At 47.0% G+C, this 15,624-nt stretch overlaps 1 protein-coding gene across 5 annotated transcripts in view; it reads left to right on the forward strand.

Annotated features, from left to right (window-relative positions):
* The window catches only part of NCOA1 (nuclear receptor coactivator 1), a 186,413-nt gene that overhangs the window by 81,947 nt on the left and 88,842 nt on the right, over positions 1-15,624 (forward strand). The window contains exon 1 of one of the 5 annotated variants that reach the window (XM_065681925.1): positions 15,172-15,447. The exons of the other annotated variants lie outside the window; for them this stretch is intronic. The gene's annotated coding sequence lies outside the window, so the exon portion shown is untranslated. Of the gene's footprint in view, positions 1-15,171; positions 15,448-15,624 lie in introns of those variants that run through there. 5 annotated transcript variants of the gene reach the window in all.

Consider the following 15,624-nt stretch of genomic DNA (forward strand, 5'->3'; position numbering starts at 1 on the left):
TATTCGCAGTGGTGTTACATTGTGACTGATTTCTTTTTTTTGGAGGAAGAAATGTGCATGCCGAATTTCTACTGCCAATGTAATTGCAGTTTGATTACTAGGTATGAAAACCACCTTATCCACCTTTCCCATCCCTCTAATTTAGATCTGTGCTGTCATAAAGGTGCACAGGAGGGAGGGAGCTTCAGTTCTTGGTCTGAATGATGTTTCTTGCAGACAAACAAAATAGTACCTTTGCTTGTAAACTGAAGTATTGATTTGAAAGTGCTCCGTGAGAATCAGGGCCTAAGATGTGTTTTCCATTAAGTGTGTTTGTTGCAGAGGCTGGATGACAATTCTGTAGTCACTGTGAATTAGGGGTATCCGTCTACAGCCTTTTGATGCTGCAATGGCAATTCTCTTGCACCTCACATTAGAAGAGACCCCGGAGACCCTGAAATGAAGTTTAATCTCTCTAAACTCAGATCTAAGTGCTGCTCAGGCTGTCCATAGCTCTGGGGTTTGCTGGGGCACCTGATGCTATAAAATAAATTACAGGGAGACCTACAGAAGGACTCCATAGAAATCCCAGAAAAAATTTTGCTTCCAGATTTCTTCTGGAGCAGAAGATGCATCTATATAATAGTGTAATACTTCTAATTGTAGGGCAAAAAGTCAAAAGGTGAGAGAGTAAAACCTCTGTTTCTTGGTATTATTCATTAGCTTTTAAGTCTTCCTTCCTCTCTCAGCTCAGTCTCTCCCTCTTGGTGTTGCAGGAAGATAACATCTGTCGATAACCAGCTGTGGGTTTTGCTGTGCCTCCGCTCTGCCCTGCTCATCCATCCGACTTGTGATCCCTTTGTCCTCGCTAAGCACGGTCCAAGGGCACTTTATCATCCCCTGGCATCCTGACACCCAACAGACAACTTGAACAGCCTGCTACCTGCAGACTGAAAAGGCACTGCAGCTTCTTACCCCTGTCTGGATTAGCAAAAAGGATGTTTATACAGTGACATTACAGCCCAAAATTTGCAGATCACACTTTTTCCTGTGCAAAGCTTAATGCTGTCGCTAATGCTTCACCCCTGTGCTGGGAAAGAAGTCAGAAGGGAAGGAGATGGAAAGGTCTTCCCTTGCCTCCTGCCCCAGCAATCCTTGCACAGCTCTACTATGGTTCTACTAACTGAGAAGATTTGAAGAATTAGATGGGAATGGAGGAGAGGCTTTTTTCTTAAAGGGGTACTGTTGGGTAAAAATTGCTTGTTTGAAGTAGGCCACATGTGGACACTTGCAGTATTGGCTGCAGTGTGTAGTGCTGGGGAGTGACTGTGGGTCAGTGTGCTGTTTACCAGATCCAGGGCTGTGGCAAAACACTGTTTATTTTTCCTTCTTTCTTTGAATGAGAAAATCAACCCCATTTTTGATCCAGGTGCTTGTGTGGCCAGGACCTGCTGATGCCTTGCCCACCAAGAGCTGGAACAAGGTGATGCTGGAGAAGTGCCTTGATGGCTACCTTGCTGCTGAGCCTGAATAGCCTCACGTGCCTCATACCTGCTCCCAGGACCATGACCAAGGTGTGCAGTGACATCATGACCTATTGGAGTGAGTCCAGAGGAGGCCACAAAGATGCTCCAAGGGCTGGAGCACCTCTGCTATGGAGACAGGCTGAGAGAGCTGGGCGTGTTCAGCCTGGGAAAGAGAAGGCTCCAGGGAGACCTTAGAGCAGCTTCCAGTGCCTAAAGGGGCTGACAAGAAATCTGCAGAGGCGCTTTTGACAAAGGCCTGTAGGGACAGGACAAGGGGGAATGGCTTTAACCTGACAGAGGGGAGACTGAGATGAGATCTTAGGCAGAAGTTGTTCCCTGTGAGGGTGGTGAGGCCCTGGCACAGGGTGTCCAGAGGAGCTGTGGCTGCCCCATCCCTGGCAGTGTTCAAGGCCAGGTTGGATGGGGCTTGGAGCAATGGGCTCTAGTGGAAGGTGTCCCTGCCCATGGGAGGGGGTTGGAACTGGATGAGCTTTAAGGTCCCTTCCAACCCAAACCATTCTGTGATTCTGTGACATGTCATCGTTATGTCATCACTCAGCTCTGGAAGCACCCCCAACAGTGATGTGCATGCAGGTGAGGATGTTTTGGCTCACCAGTGGCTTGCAGGGGCAGTACACCAGCACTGGGCAGCTGAGCCCATAGGTCTGCTCTTCATGTGAAGTTTTTTCCTTATTTCCTCGAAACATGGGGAAAGAAGGGATGTCTCCTCCTCAGCGCCGTGCTGGCATGAGCTGTGGTGTTGAAATAATAACAGAGGAGAAATCATCTTCCGGGTTTGTAAATCTTGTGCAGGGAGTGGCTGTGTTTGCAGTAAAATAACTCTTCTGCTGGCATGGGTTGTATCTTGATCACAGCCTGGGCTGGTTCAGCCGAGCTGGGAGGAGCCCTTTAAGAGCTCTGACCACTTTTAATACTATGTTTTTAGGTAAGGGCTTGAATATGTAATGAAAATCAGGACCGCTTCTCTAGGTCACAGGAAGTGGGATGGTGAGGTGCTGTGTTGGCTGTCAGACAGGATACCTGCTTTTCCAAATATTAAGTGAAAACATACCTTGTGCCAGCTCATGTGTGAACCTTGGAGACCCCCAAGTCTTCACTTGGTTCTTTACTGTGAGGGTGCTGAGACCCTGGCACAGGGTGCCCAGAGAAGCTGTGGCTGCCCCATCCCTGGCAGTGTTCAAGGCCGGGTTGGACGGGGATTGGAGCAACCTGGTCTAGTGGAAGGTGTCCCTGCCTATGGCAGGGGTTGGAACTGGATGAGCCTTGAGGTTCCTTCCAACCCAAACCATTCTGTGATTCCTTAAAAGTTTGTCTGTGTTGGAAATGTCATTGGAGCAGTATGTGATTGCTAAAATCTATCAACAGACCTGTTTGAAGGATCCAGCTTAAGCTAAAAACAACCCCAATCTTATTAACTTGTAATACAAATGTACTTATATTTTTATATATATAAAAATTACCATGATGTGGCTGGAAACAAACCCTGGCTGAGCTAAATTTAAGCAATTATAGGCCTGGTGTAATTCCATTGGTAGGATTTTTCCCTGTCCTGGGCAAGGGAGGAATTGTGTTGATCTGAAAACCAAAGCTGGGCAGTTTGTGACTGCTGTAGAAACTCATGTACACTTGTGACTTTTGGTTAGAATGCAGAGATTTTATAGTGCAGCGACTGCTTGGGAGCCATTAAAAATATTTGGGGAAAAGGCTTCATCCTTTTTTTTTTTTTAGTTTTCGTAGGACAGTAAGCACTTTGAAGTAGAGAAGCTCTTAAAAATACTTTTAAATTTGAGCATGGCTTTACTTCCCAGCTCACTTTTGGTTTCAGTTTCAAAGCCTTGTGAGAAACATGGTTTTGGACTTTAGCATTACAGCACTCGTTAGAAATGGGTTCGGTTTGGTTTTCTTCATGAGGTTGGTCATGCTGCATTCCCACTTCTGTCGGCTAAATAAAGTTTCTAGAGATGAGCTAAATGCAGTTGATAAATGCAGTATAACTACACCAAGCAAGGAGATGGGCTGTACGACCTGGGGAGTGCACAGATGGCATTGGTCAGTGGGGAACCAGAGTTCATCGATGTCCAGCACCATGCAGCATTGCCAGGAACCTGCAAGAAACCATCAGTGGGAATGATGGAATAGCTTCTCTCCAAAGAAAATGTCTTTCTAATCCCTGGTAATGAATAGCTGATACATCCCTGAAGCAGGAGGGTTTGCTCTTCTTCCAAGTTGTTGAGATGAAGTAGGTTTGCTCCGTTTGCGTGGTGCTGGAAGATGGGGATTCCCAGGAGATACTTGGCCTTCAATAGCTTTGTCCCAGGTGCTCTTTAGCTCCAGCTTTAGCCCGTCAGACCAGATCCTGGATCTCAGCTCGGTCTCCAGTACTGCTGGGTTGTGCTTGGAGCAGTCCCTGCCGGTGGCTCCATCACTCTGCATTTCCATGCATTTTGGGGTGTCATTTTTGGGTGGCGTTTGATTCTTCAGGTGAACAAAAACACCCAATGAAAGGCACAGTCCTTTGTCACCACAGTAGGTACATCTTCCTTGTCCGTATCATCCAAAGCAGTTTTCACTCACAGTTGCTGGTTCCCAGCCTTTGCTGAGGAATCTGAGCCTTGTGTGACTGAGTATATTTGTTCTTGCAGATACTGTGATTGTAACAATCTCCAACATGAAACCCATGTTTTGGGAAAGCAGCTTTCAGTTTGTGATTGTTTTGACTGTGTGATTACAAAGGGCATTTCTAGGGAGAGTGCTTTATCATCTGGGAAGCACATGTTGGCTGAGGAATGCTGTCAAGGTCGTCGCGGGGCTGTGAACAGTGCTGCTCCAATGTAACCATCCTGATGGCCAGTCCTTTCATACATAGCTTTGAAAACATAGCCTAAATCTTTCTTCTCCAAGCTCTGGAGACTGCTTGGAGCACAGGACCACCATGCCTACACCCCTCGTGCAATGTGCTGTTTCTTTGCCAGGAGACTTGGGCCCTAAGCGATCTTGCTCAGTCTGGGGAAAATGTTGCAGGACCTGCTCTGCAAGTGAATGTGGCTGAGCAGAGAGAATATCATATTCTGAAGAGCTTAAGTTTAAAACAGACTTAAGTTGAATGCCCAGAGCATTGCACAGGCCCCCTGAGTAGTGTTTCTCCAAGGGCTTTTCCATCATCAGAAAGACTTTTATGGTTGTGCATGCTGTAGGAGATTCCAGGGCAAAGGATACTGCTCTCACTCAGCTGTATCGTTCCAGTATGTGCAATTTGAACATGATGCCCTGTGTTCATGGGCAGCATGGGGCAAACATAGGGCGCAATGACCTCATTATGGTAGGTCTGATATGCAAGAGCGGGGAGATACCTTCCCCATGGGGATTATCATCCCTCTGCTTCAGTAGCTGTTAAAGCACCATCTCCTGTACCTTGTGTTTAATCTATCTGTAACAAAATTGGCTAATCATGCAGTTCCATGAACAAAAGATGCTTTTTCTCTCTAAACTCACCAGGATTTTTGCTGAGTTAACTGAGCTGTGGTTGGTGATGCTGGACCCCTTTGTCTTGCCCTGAGTGCCTGAGGTACCACTCTCACTAGCGTGCTGCCTTTCGTGCTTGCTTTCGTTCAGAAGTGATGCTCATTTCTTCCTACACATGCTTACAGGCCTTTTCTGGTGTGTCCTCTGTCTGGAATGGGCTGTGGTTTACCCAGAAGATGTATGTAGTCACATCACCTGCCTTTATTTTCTGTTACATCAGCTGGAAAGCGCTGTGTTGCGTAGTCAGTAAATCAATGACCCATTTACACCCACGAGTTTCCTGAGACTGAGATCTGCCACATGCTTGATGACGTGGAGAACCCAGGGCAGGGACAAAAAAGAGGCACAGGTCTGTCTTCTTCTGGGGAGCAGGATCTGCACTGTGCTCTTCTCCAGCATGAGCAAGATGTCCTGCTTCTTAGCGAAGGTGTGAGTTGTAAAATGGTAATTGTCTTTTTAGATTGGGCTTTAACATTTGAATTTTGGTTTATCAGCATGATCATACAGTCACAGGATGGTTTGGGTTGGAAGGGACCTTTGAAGGTTATCTAATCCCACCCCCCTGCCATGGGCAGGGACACCTTCCACAAGACCAGGTTGCTCCAAGCCCCATCCAACCTGGCCTTGAACACTGCCAGGGATGGGGCAGCCACAGCTTCTCTGGGCAGCCTGTGCCGGGGCCTCACCATCCTCACAGGGAAGAACTTCTGCCTCAGAGCTCCTGTAAATGTCCTCTCTGTCAGTTTAAAGCCATTCCCCCTTGTCCTGTCCTGACAGGCCCTTTTCTCCAGCTTTCTTGTCACCCCCTTTAGGCACTGGAAGCTGCTCTAAGATCTCCCTGGAGCACACTCTTCCACTAGACCAGGTTGCTCAGAGCTTTCTCCAACCTGACCGTGAACACTTCCAGTGATGGGCCATCTGCAGCTTCTCTGCACAACCTGCTTCAACATCTCACCACCTTTCAGGTGTGGAGGTGCTGCTGAAATGCTGTCTGGTCTAAGTTTGGAGGTTGCCATGACTGCTTACATGAAAACTAAATTTTCAGCAGGAAACAGGACTGCATGGCTTTCATCTTCTCAGCTGCCTGGTCACCAGACGGGTTCATAGACCCAGTGTGAAGTGGGTGAGGGAGAACCAAAGCATTTGGTTGTGGAGATCAGCTTTCCTGTGCGGTTTGGGCTGGCACAGCTCTGTTTTCCTTAGGGCTTTTGGCAAGACACTGAAATCTCTGGCTGGAGCTCCCACTTATAAAACGGAGATGGCCATTTATTTTTTTCTTTTCACTTAGTCTAATCTGTTCAGGGTTTGACATCTGGGGCAGGGACAATCTAATTCTGTGTATTTGCGTGGTGCCAATCATAATAACGCTTCGCTCTTAGATCCTCTGGGTCCTGTTGTAATACGTGGCTCGAGTGGGTTTGGAGCAGAGGTCTCGCTGATCTGATATCCCTTCTCTGATGGCAGCAGCTTAAACAAGATGTGAAAAAATCCCTGGAGTGGCAGCTACAGCTTATCCTGCCCTGGGGAAGTCTTTTCTCCTGTCTCTGGTGGTGGAGGCACACACTGATGCTCTGAAGAGGAAAGATGAAGATGCTGACTTTTCTGGTCCATCACTGACTTCAGAAGTCTAAGAAGACTAAGCAGAGGTTGATTCTGAGGGATTATACAGAACTCAAAACATCTCCTGGGCATAAAAAGGCAGCTGCCGGGCTACAGATAGCAGCTACTTGTAGGGAACAAGTGGTCTTTCATCCTTTCGCTACTGCATGTCAGGAAGAGGCAGTCGTCTATAGTTTTCCCACTTTGCAGCTTTTTAAACCATAGCAATTTGAGAATTAATATTTTTTGTCTGTTTGTTTGCTGAGGAACAATTCTTATAAATAGGGCAGCCATGAGCTCTTTGGTGCTGGGTGTTTGGAGGTCATTCCAGTGCCCCATCTCCTGAGCAACCCCCTGTCACACCAGCTGGATCCTGCCTCTGAGAGGGCAGAGGATCAGGATCCTGCTGTGGTTTGGAAGTTGGGGGCAGCATGTTTCAGAGCAAAGGCTTTGCTGAGCAGCAGGATTGCTGTAAAAAAGAAGAGGTTCCTGATTCCTGCTGTGTCCATCATTCAGTGAGAGCTGCTTGTCCCTGCTGCTTTTTTTTGTCTGGCCTCATTTTATGTTTTGCCTGGTGGAGCCTCAGCCCTCAGTGCGGTGCTGAAAATGGTCAGGGCTTTTTCTTTCTATGCACAAATGAAAAGATGAAGCTTATGCACATTTGAATCTTTGGAACATAATGAGATTGGAATCCCTAAGGGTTAAGGATTTCAACATTTCCTGTGAGTTTTGTCCCTTTTTGCACGTGCCGCCTTCGGCAATCTCAGGGAACGCTCTTCTGTAATGCAGCTATTTTATCAAATTGCTTTGCTAGTAGTATATAATTTTGCTCTAACTGCTGCTGATGGCAGTGTGGAGATGATGATAGGCTCACAGATCTTCCTTTTAAAATAATTCATAATAGACCAGGCTGGGTTCTTCACATCCTTATGGTAATGGATGGGTGGAGGCTGGCGCTGATTTCCTTGCACCTTCAGAGATGGCTGCACTGCTGGAGAACTTTCTGCACGATGTTTGGCTCCATGGCTATTGATGAGATGTGTGGTGAGAACTGAGACCACCATGTACCTTGTTCGAGACCAACTGGGATCTGTCCTGCATCCCCCTGTTGCAGACACTGTACATGCAGCGAGTTTCTGAGCATGTTAGTAGTCAGACTGGGATTATTTTAGTTGTGATACGAATTTCCTTGTGCTGCCCCACGGTTCTGGTGGCACCATAGAAATGCCTTGTGTTTCCGGCTGAGGATCTGGAGAGTAAGATCAGCATTATAAGTTAGTTTCCCCTCTGTGGTTAGTTGGAGAATCATTTCTCCTGCTTTTCATGCTCGAAAGGGAGGAAGATTGGAGGTTACCACATGAACAGTGTCCCATCCCTGACAATCCATGGTTGGTGATTCCTGATGCTGAGCCTTAACCCCAAATCCATCTTTTCCCCAAGATTTCTAGGTACAAACTCTCTTGAAGAAGAAGGAGGTGGCATTGCATTAAGACAATATCGTCATCATCGGAGCTTCAATTCAAAAACATAACGAGCTTTTGGGTGGCTGTGTCTGCCTCATCCCTGGCAGTGTTGAAGGCCAGGTTAGACAGGGCTTGGAGCAACCTGGTCTAGTGGAAGGTGTCCCTGCCCATGGCAGGGGGGTTGGAACTGGATGAGCTTTAAGGTCACTTTCATCCCAAACCATTCTGTGATTCTGTGTTTGTTCCCATTTGGGAATAGGTAGGATGCTCTGGATGATCCCGGCTCAGCAGAGCTGATTTTGTTGACAGGCTTTGCGGGTACCAGGGCCTCTGTGTACACTACAGACGCAGCTGGCCCACAATTAAGGTTGGTTACCTAACCCGTTACAATTAGGTAAGAATAACAAAGGCAAAACGTTTATAAAAGTGAGGCTGAACCCAGGGTGTCTCTTGATTGTTTTCTCTTGTCATGTAATTGAACCCTTAGGACCTCTCTGCTCCATGGGAGGTCAGCTATTTTCATAACTGGTTTATAATTACTCCTGTTATTGAACCTCTTATGAGGCATTAAAGCTACAGGAAGAAGAGTGCAGAGGCAAGGGGAGGGTCTGCATGTAGCACTCTGCTCCCAACCATGGTGTTTATGAAGCATTTTGGGGCTAGAAAGTACCTCAGAGTGCAAAGAGCTACGTCTTTCTGGCATTAGAAAAGCAAAGGTTGAGGAAGTGTTTAATTGATTCAGAAGGGATCACGCAGCAGGACAACCAGCTTGGGGCCCATGCCATTAGCACACTGGTGCACCCCTCAGGGGTGGTCTCTCTCATACTGGGCTGCAGGTTAATTGTGGGGTGCCTTAATAGGCTCCTTTCCTTTGGGGCTATGTCCTAAGGTGCAATTACATACATACCATGTCCACTTCCACAGCAGCTGATTTAAGCAAGCAGCTCATGTCTTGTCCTGGAGATGGTCCATGCATAGACCATTTGAGGACATCTCTGCTCTTTGTGCAGCCTCCAGCCACCGTAGTAGAAGGGACAGAGACTTCCCCAAATACCTCCACAGCAACAAGACCATGGCAGCTATTGAAATCCTCATGTTCTGAAGCCTGCCAGTTACACAGAAGGGGAGAGAACCAGTGCAGTGTGTGTATGGGGATCCCCAGCAAGATAAGGATGATCCAAGTTCTGCACAGCTCTGAGTAGGTTGCTGGAGTTCTGGGGACAAACCAGTGGGAGGTGTGTCTGTATATATCCCCAACAAGGCAGGGAATCATAGAGTCACTGAATGGTTTGTGTTGGAAGGGACCTTAAAGCTCATCTACTTCTAGCCCCCCTGCCATGGGCAGGGACACCTTCCACTAGACCAGGTTGCTCCAAGCCCTGTCCAACCTGGCCTTGAACACTGCCAGGGATGGGGCAGCCACAGCTTCTCTGGGCACCTTGTGCCAGGGCCTCACCACCCTCACAGGGAACAACTTCTGCTTAAGAGCTCATCTGACATCTCCCCTTTGTCAATTTAAAACCCTTTCCCTTTGTCCTGTCCCTACAGGCCTTTGTCAAAAGCCCCTCTCCAGCTTTCTTGTCAGCCCCTTCAGGCACTGGAAGCTGCTCTAAGGTCTCCCTGGAGCCTTCTCTTCTCCAGGCTGAACAAGCCCAGCTCTCTCAGCCTGTCTCCATAGCAGAGGTGCTCCAGCCCTCGGAGCATCTTTGTGTCCTCCTCTGGACTCACTCCAACAGCTCCATGTCCTCTTGCTCCTATGTTTTATATATGTTTCGCTGTCAAAGCTTCAGCTGCCATGAATTTGCAACAGCCACATGCATGCATACACACCTCCCTAAGCTTTGAAGCTGCTGATGCAGAGCAGGGACTGGGCAACCTCAAAGCCTCTCTCAGATGAGCAAGGTTGGCAGAGTTGTGTTTTGTCACCAGTTTCTTCCTCAACATATCCAGCCTCTGGGCTGGAAGGGACTTCAGGCTTTTAAACATCACACTGGTGTGTCAGAGGCTCAGAGACTGGAAAAAGCAAAGGTTGAAGAAGTGTTTCATTGATTCAGAAGGGATCTTGCTCCACATTGTAGCTGGTATGCCTGAAAGTATGCTTAATTACGTTCAGTTTTTATTTAAAGTTTGCTCTTTTGGACTGGAGTAAATAGAAACATTAAGTGCTGACAGTTGCTTAAACTAGACATTTACCATGAACTTCCATTTTCTAGATGCAGAAGTCATAATCCATCCACTTTTCCAGTTTCCTATAGCTTGTTTTAAGGGATGGAAGAAGCTGGGCTTGGAAAGGGCTGATTTTGCTGGCTTTGGCAGCAAAAAAGGCTTGAACATGCAGCATGGTTTTGTTGCTCTTTTAAACAAAACAAAGCTGTTTTGTTCCTCCTTTCCCACTTGTATGTTTACCTCGGATGCTCCTCTTTTGCTGTTTGCTACCTGGAAAGAGTAAGAAACCATTCTGGAGCTTGGCTGTCATAGAATGTTAATGCAATTGTGTCGATTTGATCATCTTGGCAAAGTGCTGAGCCTGCCGTGTTTGTGCTGTATTTATTCTGCTCAGCTCCTGCACTGGTCCATGGGCATGTGCAGGTGGGCCAAAGAGATGCTGTCAAAGAAAAGGAGGGCATCTGTATATGGGGAGAAGCTGCAGGCTACTGGAGAAATTCTTGGCTGCTAGAGCATCAAGCGAATCTCATGGTGGAATGTTTGTCTCTATAAATAATTAGTAGATGGTAAGACTGGTGTTGATGGGGTACGATCCTTGTAGCTGGTCAATATAGGGTGATTTGTAGGGTTTGTATGTAAAGCACAAGGCACAGAGTAGTGGAGGTATCTGATTGTATCTGATCTGCTCTTGTTGCCATGTTAGCTCTCTCGGTCAATAGAGACTTTTGCAGGCTTTTCCAAGAGAGTCCTTATGGGACGTAGGTGAGGCTGGAAGTTAACTTGAGCAGTTGTAAAACCTGAAGAACATTATCCATTCCTTCACAGAATCCTAGAATCCCAGATTGGAAAGGATCGTTTGGTCCAACCTTTCCAGGCAAAGCATGACCTAGAGTAGGTGGCCCAGTGCCCTTGCCAGCTGAATCTTAAAATTGTCTAATGCTGGGGAGTCACCGCTTCCCTGGGGAAATTATTCCAGTGGCTGATTGTTGTCATGGTGAAAAATTTTCCTCTCATTTCCAACCAGAATCCCCCCAGGAGCCACTTGTGCCCATCACCCCTCGTCTTTTCAATGTGAATCCTTTTCAGAAGGGAGTCTCCCATCTTCTTTGTAGCCACCCTTTAAATACTGGAACAATGTTTCATTCATCATGAAAATAATTTTCATTCCGAAGTTCTCCTCCTGGAGCGTCATCTGCTCACTGCGAGGCAGCTGTGTCTCAGATAAACTAAACCTCATTTTCCCTCCCTAACCTGGAATGACATCCGTTGAGATGCTGGCTTTTAAAGGTCACTGTCAGTTGCTCATTTTACCTGTGTTACAGATAGGCACTTCTGGTACTGTGCTAGGGCTTGTCTTACTCCACATTCCTGTATACTGCTTCTCCATCTCTTTGTACTCATTTAAGTCAGGAAACTCTGAATGGTGGGAGTGGAGAATTCAGATTTGTCAGCATTTTATAACTCTGTTACATGCTGTTGCCCACAGCTGCACAAGATCAGGCTTGAGGTCTTTTGAAGGGACTCAAATTATGCAGTCACAGAATGGTTTGGGGGAGAAGGGACCTTAAAGCTCATCCAGTTCCAGCCCCCTGCCACAGGCAGGGACACCTTCCACTAGAGCAGGTTGCTCCAAGCCCCGTCCAACCTGGCCTTGAAAACTTCCAATGATGAGGCATCCACAACTCTTTTGCCTGTCATCATGAAACCTCAGATCTGTTATTATGCCTGGAAATGCCAAGCAGCCAGACCATTGTGTCCCATCCCTGTGTTATTTGTGCTTCTTCATTGCATTCTTGTAGTCAACAGTTGTTTTAAATTTCAATTTTGGAAGAGCTTTTGGAAGATACCCTGGGTATCTTCCCCATTGCTGTTGATATAAGATGGAAAGCCAAGACCTACGGTCTGTTTGGGGCTGCATGTGCCGCCTCTTCTTTCGGAGGCAAGCATAAAAGTCAACATTAAAGAAAGGAAAATCTGGGCTCGGAGTGCCCTGTGTCAAATATCACCACATAGGGATATTTGACAGGAACAGCCTTAATTTCTTTTTTCATTCCTTTCCTGCAAACGTTGGTCCTTGAGTTGGAGATTTAATAGCAAGGTGGTACCTTGTAATGAGCTTGGCATGATTTAGGTTATGCCAGCAGGTTTAGAATGTAGAAGAACTTGGGAGGAAGGATCATTGACTTTAAAACTTGTTCTGAGCTGATTTGAGTGAGATTAACCATTTGGAGCCTTTTAGCTCAAACCCCTGATTTAGGAGGAAACTTAAAAAGAACCAGTATTTGTATAATCACGTCAATGCAGAATTGGGGCTGAGATGCTAAGTGGTGCGATCTGATGGTGTCACTGAATTGTCCAAGGTTTGGTTTATTTTATTATTTTATTTGATTTATTTTATTTTTTATTTTATTTTCACCTTTTCTTTCCCTTCTCTTCCCTTCCTTCTCTTTTCTTACCCCTCCCTTTTAAGATATTTTAATCTATATAGAAAAGTTCTCGTTTCTGGTGTTCTATTACCAAATATCTTGGAGAAAGAAAACCATCTTGAAGTAGTTGGTTCTGTGTGTGGTGGTTCTTGTTGGTGGGACTGGCTGAAGGTCAGGCAGAGCTCCCAGCTCGCTGGCAGGCTGTAGCAGGGTGTGTGGTGGGGTTGTGGGCAGCAGACGTGTCCCTTGGAGAAGGTTTGCCAGTGGTTCGGGTGATGGATGAGCCACATGCAAGGCTGGGGCTCGGTGCTGCCGGCAGGGAATCATCTCCCCTCTGCTCGCATGTTTTCTGCAGCCTTCATAATTAATCACTGTGCTCAGGAGAATGGGCAAGAAAATGAAAGTTGGGCTCCTTGCAGGAGCTCTGTAGCTTCTGCAGATTCTTTGTATTCCAAATTCTTTGTCTTATTTAACTCTGCACTGGAAAGTCAGGTTTAGTGGTTTAATTTCCCTTTTTACAGTGATATTGCATCAGCTTCTGCCCCTCCAATTCTTTCAAATCTCCTTGAAAGTGAAGAGATGGAGTGAAAAATACACCAAAGGCAGAACTGGGGTGTTACACCCAGGTTAATGCTGATGTTCTCATGAAAGGCAGATGCAGCCAGGACAAAGGCATCTATTAATCACTCATTTAACACAGCAGCTGGAATTAAATCCATTGCTGGAGCCGGGCCACTCCAGCAAGGGTGATTTTTTGCTGCTGAAGGCATAAAAATCTGAACAGCTGAAGGGGTGGAATTTGTTGGTGAACTCTTGAAACTTCCCATATTTGTCATTTTATTTTTAATTTATGTTACGCACTTCCCAATTCATAGTATCATAAAATGGATTGGGTTGGAAGGAACCTTAAAGCTCTAACATGCAAATACTACTATCCCTGGACAACAAATCGTGGAATTAAAGGAATGGAATGGTTTGGCTTGGAAGGGACCTTAGGTCATCTTAGTCCACCCCCCTGCAATGAGCAGGGAAGATGCTACCTGGATATTAGTCTTTAATTCAGTTGTTCTGCAGATGTATCTATATAGGGTTTCAGTTCTCTTGGAATCCCTTCCATGTCTACCTCCAGCTCTTTTTTTCCTACCCTTTTTCCTCTTGATTTTTTTTTTTTTTTAAGTATTTAGGCTTTTTTTATTCCTTGGTTATATTCCTTGATACTGATATAACACTGCTGCAGTAGCCCCGGGTGCTAACTTTTTCTGGAGCATCATTTGTACATCTCTCCATCCTACCAGCACACACTGTTTCAGGCTTCTGGTCTGCGTTTCCTCCCTCCATGGCTTTTCAAGCACTTTCTCCTCCTGTTCTTTGATGTCTGTAGCTGTGCTGTGCAAATCCCACGATGGATGTGGTTTTGATGAAGAGAACTAGAGAGCTGAAGTTCCTCTGAGCAGGGCAGCGGAGGAAGGACCTTCTTCAGGGTTCTTAAAATCAGATGTTCAGATGCCACACTAATGGCAAAATCAAAAAAGATCTGGATCTGGATCAAAAGAGCCATTTTACAGCACAAACATCTTAAGGTTCCTGTTTACTTTTATTTATGCTGTTCAAAAAAAGAATAACATCCAGACCTTGATGGTGCCTGTGATGTGACTCTTGGGATAAAGATACAGTGAGTCCCCATGCTCCTGCCAGAGCATTGGGGTGGTTGGGACCAAGCCCCCATCTGGGGACAGCTCCTGTTGATGGAAAGGAGAAGGGTGACTATTATTTGGGGATTTTTTCCCCAGAATTGGGTTCCCCTCCCCCAGCTCCATGGTTGGAAGCAGCTGATCTTTAAGGCCCCTTCCAACCCAAACCAGTCTGTGATTCCATGAAAATTTTAGCTGCATATACTGTCTGTGATGGACATGAGTGCTGGGGAGAAGACCAGGGTGGGGTCCTGATCACCGCCAGGATGATGAGCAGCCGGACCCTGGATTTATCCCATGGTCACCAGTTTCTAAGTCCGAACTGACATTCAGAGCAGCCCCTTTCCCAAGCCGAAGAATAAAAAAGCTGCTGCTTTTAAATGCAAAAATGTCCCTTTTGATGGAGGCTGGGACGCAGGAGCTGCAAGAGGGCCAGTGTGATTGAGGTAGAGGAATTGTTTTTGTACCTTAGCTTTTCTTCCTGTGAAATAATAATTATTCTATGGTGTAGAAGAGTGCTGTGAGGTGAAGTTTAATAACATCTGTGGCACATTCAGCAGGGATGGCACTTTATAGGGACACACGGCTTAAAAACCCGCGTTGTGTCTGAATAATAACAAAAAAATAGCAAAATTGCTTTTCATTTCACGAGGTGTATTATTTACTTTTTCAACGCGAGCGTCCCTGGGATGGGACCGGTTCCGTTTGCAACCACAGCAAGCCGCAAGCGGTGCCGCTCTCCCTCGCTCCCTCGCTGTCGGAGCTGCCTGGCAGGTGTCTCCAGCGCTCGCTCGGCGCCGGCACCGCGCGTTGTGTTTCATTAGCAACCAGCCAGAGCGGGCGTGGAGTGGGAGAAGCTGGTGGCAAGTCCGTTCCGCCGCGATGGCAGCGGCACCGTGTGCCGGCAGGCGCTGAAGGGATCGCCGGCCCCGCGGGGAGCACATGGGGGGAGCACGCGGGAGCGAGCGGCAGCCGCCGAGCTTCACGGCAGCATGTTCGTCATCGGGGGGCTGCGCAGCCGGCGCCCAGACTGGCGGAGCTGGGGAGCAATCAGGTAAGGGCCGATGGCTCCTTCCCCCTGGCCTTGGTAATGGTTTGGGGGGTGATTTTGGTGGTGGGTTTGGAAGTGAGCAGTGCGGCTCCTGCTGTGAGCCGGCTGGGATGTGGGATGGCGGGGGGGTAGGGGGTGGATGGACAGACCTTCGCTGTCACTTTATTCAGCATTTCTACA

The sequence above is a fragment of the Lathamus discolor genome, chromosome 5, assembly GCF_037157495.1.
Source record: "Lathamus discolor isolate bLatDis1 chromosome 5, bLatDis1.hap1, whole genome shotgun sequence".
Lineage (NCBI taxonomy): Eukaryota > Metazoa > Chordata > Aves > Psittaciformes > Psittacidae > Lathamus > Lathamus discolor.